The sequence below is a fragment of the Poecilia latipinna genome, unplaced genomic scaffold (genome assembly GCF_001443285.1).
Source record: "Poecilia latipinna isolate Pla-1442-1.1 unplaced genomic scaffold, P_latipinna-1.0 Scaffold3920, whole genome shotgun sequence".
Classification (NCBI taxonomy): domain Eukaryota; kingdom Metazoa; phylum Chordata; class Actinopteri; order Cyprinodontiformes; family Poeciliidae; genus Poecilia; species Poecilia latipinna.
Genome location: NW_015116536.1, coordinates 19,571 through 24,447, shown reverse-complemented (window position 1 = coordinate 24,447; position 4,877 = coordinate 19,571). Strand labels below are relative to the sequence as shown.

Sequence of the window (4,877 nt, the reverse complement as noted above, 5' to 3'; positions counted from 1 at the left end):
AGCTCAACCTGTATGATAGACGTCATGTTCGCCACACTGCTCGGTGTTAGTATTTTTAGCTTACCATGCCGAATGTTAGCGGAGTATTTGTTGGAAAAATATGAGCCGGTGAAGATTTAATCAAATTATTGGCTAACTTGAACAGATCCGTAATAATCTGGAATATGTTTTTTCGTGATGTTGAACATTTACATGCATATTGGTCAGATTTATCAACCTTTCTGATCGATTTTTTTTTCCTTTGAAAAAATGTAAAAGGCTTTTTCACGTTGAGAGCATTATTCCCGCTGTTGTGTCTTCTTATATACGTTTTACAGCATCTTTTAATCCTTTTATTGCCTCTTTGTATATATTAGAACCAGTCTGGTTGCAGATGAATCTCCAGTCGTCAGCCTAACCTCCCCCTCCTGATCCCTCCATGGATTCTTCGAAGATTCAAGCTCCAAAAATGATTATTTAAGTGTTAATATCTCTGAAACCCTACATTTCTGTAATGGAGGCTTGTTGTTAGAGTTGTAGTAAAAATGTATTCCTTCGTTCCGTTCCTCATTGTTCTGTTTTTGTTTGTTATGATCCAGAGACCAACACTGGCTGTAGTACTCAGAGACTGAAGACTGTCTAATGCAGTAGAGGAGCATGTTGGTGTCTCCGGCCAAACGTCACGAATAGCCCAACAACCTGAAGACAGTCTGTTAGTGAGTGGACATCTCTCTGGTGGAGTGCAGAGAGGAACTGTCTCTTATGAACAGAAACGGAAACTGGATAAGAAATGATGGATCTGAATATCAGGTTGGTCTGTTATGTACTGTACATATCTGGCAATCTACCTGTTAAAAGAAAATTTACTCAATCATATTATATGAGCTACATGCATTGATACAGGCTTTACTTTCTCCACCTTGTGCTTTGAACAATTTCATGCATATTGTATTGAAGAAAAATGTATTAAGCATACTGCATTTTGTATTGCCCAGCTGATATGTCAGACCTTTTAAAAAGCAATATGTGAATGAAAGCGACATGTGAAACATGCACATTATTCCACGTTGTAATATGTTTTGTAATTATGGTGCACGTTTTGAAATAAATGCATTTGAGAAAATCATTGCCTCTTTATTAAATGTTTATTTTCCAAAGAATTTTTAAAAGTTCAACACAATAAAGTACCTATTTAATATTAATTACAAATAACTCTTAAGAAGTTAAAGAAGTACTCTGTGAGAGTTAATATTAAGATCTAACACTGAATTAGTGTTAGTAAGTGTTAAATGATTAACTCCAGCAGATTTGATATTTGACACTTTATAAGAGTTAAGGTACCAACTCTCCAAAAAGAGTTAAATTAACACTTTCTGGTGTGGACCCATATAGACACTTTAAAAGTGTTGAAATCAAATCTGACAGTGTTAATCTGGGCCTCCTGGATTTGTTGTGCAACATGATTATTTGGATACATACACGCACGCACGCACGCGCACACACACACAGACAGACAGACAGACAGACAGATAGATAGATAGATAGATAGATAGATAGATAGATAGATAGATAGATAGATAGATAGATAGATAGATAGATAGATAACCAGCAGTCGGAGGACTGTAGCCTCGTATATGATGTGAGGGCTACAGTCCTCGCATCATATACGACCATTTTACCACTGAACAGGTAAAATGGTCATAAGATCATTTTAATTACTACCTGTAGTAATTTTTTAATTTTCTGTAGTAATTTTTAATTACTACAATTACTATTTTTTTAATTACTACAGATAGATATTGTAGTAATATCCCACCATATCCAGATGGGATATTACGACATTTACATTATTAATAACATAAGTTTGACCGAACAATTTTACTGCTTATATTCACGTTAAAAGGTTAAAATCTGAATATTTTTATAGGTTAACCGAATATACAAAGATAAAAATACAAAGAAGTTAAATCTCATATGACACACTAGTGTCATGTCTATGAAAATTGGTCATTAGAGAAGCTCTTACTTTGAAAGTAACCAATGAATGTTGCGTAGTTACCGCCGTTGCCTTGACACTAGTCTAGGAGACGTGATTCCGTGACTGCGGCTACCGCAATTTCAGCAACATGGAGGGTGTTTTGTGCGTTCTTGCTGAGGAATTTTAGGAGGCGGTGGGAAAATGGCAGAGAGGTGAGTGTGTCCACGCGCATTCAGATCAAACGGAAAATCGCGAACCTGGGCAGCACGACGCCTCGGCTCGCGGCAGTCTCCGAGCACCCTGACTGTATCTTCATTGAATCTCCGAGCCAACGCTTTCCTTCGTGAATTAAAAAAAACGACCGTATGTGTTAATTCGGGCCCGCTTCACAGCTTCAGGCTGCTGTTGGTTTGGGCTTTTATACTGTGGGATGGCGGGGTAATGATGCCGAGGCACCTGTCGGTACGAGCTCTGCCTGCTTCTCTAACCTGATGCTAGCAGCGACAGAACCGAGCCTCTGGCTCCTCCAGGGCTGAAGCGAGGAGGACCATTATCCTGGTCCTCCTCACAGCATCCCTCGTCCTCATGATGGAGGGAGGCGCCTCCCATGGAGGAGCGCAGGGTATAAAGCAGCTGCCTGAAACTGCTCTGTGAGTGTCTGGATACTGCCTGTCGACCTTCTGAACACACAGAAGCAGGGCGTTTTTGTTTTTACTGAAGTCACCTCATCATAACATGTGGAAAATTGGAATCACCGGGATTGATACAGCATCATGAAGAAATGTTGTAAAGTTAACCATGATGCTCCGAGGGTGCTGACCGGTGACAAATGGATTACCATGGGGCATGTATGTTATCATGTTGACCATCATGGACACCTCAGAGTAGGGGGTGGCTCAGATCTGTGTCTCATCATTAGACAATGGCTGTTTCCTCAATGCACAAGATCACAGTTCTGTTAAGAATCCATGGCTTGTAAATGACTGTTTCCTTATGGAAATCACTGCTGCAGGTGTGCTGTGTGGGCTGTGGACTATTATTCAAATGCAAGCATGTTTGTCAGAGCTCAGCAGCAAGTCCCATTCTTGATTTGCTCATGTTTCCCTGTTAATCATCACTCTGAGGTGCAGTACAACATTTGCCGGAGAGCCAGTCGGGCCTTGAAGGATATTCTGACATTTATGTAACTTTGTTGGGAAACATATATAGACTTAACAATTTATTGACACACAATTTAACTTTCCTTTTGTACAAGTTAATTTTAAATTTGGTGGTTTGAGCAGAAATTGCTTTGATGGTGACAAATCACCAATGGAACAAAGTGCATTAATGATTAAAAAAACCCTATATGATCATACGATAAAGAAAGAGAATTCTGATGGATGCTGGTGGAAACTGTTGCATGCAGCTGTCATACACATACTCATAACTGTGCTGTTATCATAGCAGATTAAAGTGACCCTGAGCATCAGTCCTGTCTCTGGCCTGATTTGAATTACAATTCATCATCCTGGTGAATATGGCAACATGCATGGGTTACAGGCTTGGAAGGTGCAGGTGCACCTTGGACAGGTGGCCAGTCCATCACAGGCAGATCAAAGATACAGTTCTATTCTATAAAACTTTATATGTGCTCTGACGAGGCTTGTTAGTCATATTAAAGGTTCCATTCACATAAAACAATCTCAGCACGGATCGTAGTCACGCATCACGCTGGCTTTATATTATTATTCATTTTGATATTATTTTTCCAGTTACCCGATGCACCAACCCATACCAAATGCTTTGTCCACTTAGTCAGCCAGAGTTAATGTGCGCAGCCTCACAGAGATGTGAAAAACTCATCCCATCTCAACAGAGACAAAATGGAAGAGCTACTAAAGTCACATTAGCAGCATCAAATTGAATCTCTTGTTTGTTGCTCATCTCTACGCAGTGCAGCAGATTTAACTCATCATGCAGGGCTGGTCCAATGCTGTATGAGGCCTTGAGAAGAATTTGACTTAGGGGCCCCTCTTGCTGCTAAAAACATCAGCATTTCTACCAACTTCTGTGTTAGATTTAGTCAAATCTGGGAGATGAGGAATAGTTTTTATTGACCAACCTAAAAAGCAATAAGTTATAATTGCAGTTTACTAATTTGAATATGTGAACAAACAGAGCTCAAACTCAAAGATTAAACTCATAGCATCAGATTGTAAAGGCAGTAACAAAACAATCTAACTATGAATTTTGTTTTTTGAACTTTTATAAAGTAAACTTTCCAGCTCCTTAAAATCTTACATTTAATTGTTAAACAATTTAAAATATTTTAATTTTTGCTGAGACCATTAAATCAAATTTAGCAGCATTGATCATCTCAATAAACAAATGTGCTTTGTGTTAAAATATTAGCATTTATGGGCCCCTGAAGTCATGGGGTGGGGGCTTTTGGAGCCACTGACTTAATTTAGATTATAGATTAAACAGAAGTGCAAATAATTGATATTCATTTTAATTGTATTTTTTGATTTTGTTGTTTTTAAGACAAGTTGTGGGTTTAAACAGCATTTCACTGGCTATGTTTTCCCGTAACATATAATTACCCAGTAATATTTTTACATTTCCTGTCTACTTAACATGTTTTAATACAAACCACCTTGGTGCCCCAACCACTGGGCTTAGTAAGTTTACTGGGGGAAAACCCTGCATTTAATAAATCAATATATTTAACACTTCCTCAGAGCAAAACATTCTAACCCTAAAGCATTTAAAATAACATCGAACAATATAAAACATCGGTTACATATTGTAACCCCAGATTCTATGAGTATAGGCTTCACCCTTTAAGGCTATTGCTAGTGGGTATTGTAAAAGATAAGTCTGGTAAAATAAATACCAAAGACAACTACCAGTACGCACTATTTAGATCAACATTATA

General features: G+C 38.3%; 1 long non-coding RNA gene across 2 annotated transcripts in view; it reads left to right on the top strand.

Moving 5' to 3' along the window:
- Window positions 1-529, top strand: part of LOC106941881 (uncharacterized) — a 4,862-nt gene extending 4,333 nt beyond the window's left edge. The window contains exons 1-2 of one of the 2 annotated variants that reach the window (XR_001423476.1): window positions 82-251; window positions 357-529. This is a non-coding gene — a long non-coding RNA (uncharacterized LOC106941881). Of the gene's footprint in view, window positions 1-81; window positions 252-356 lie in introns of those variants that run through there. The other variant, XR_001423477.1, reaches the window with a different exon arrangement.
- Window positions 530-4,877: the final 4,348 nt, after the last annotated feature.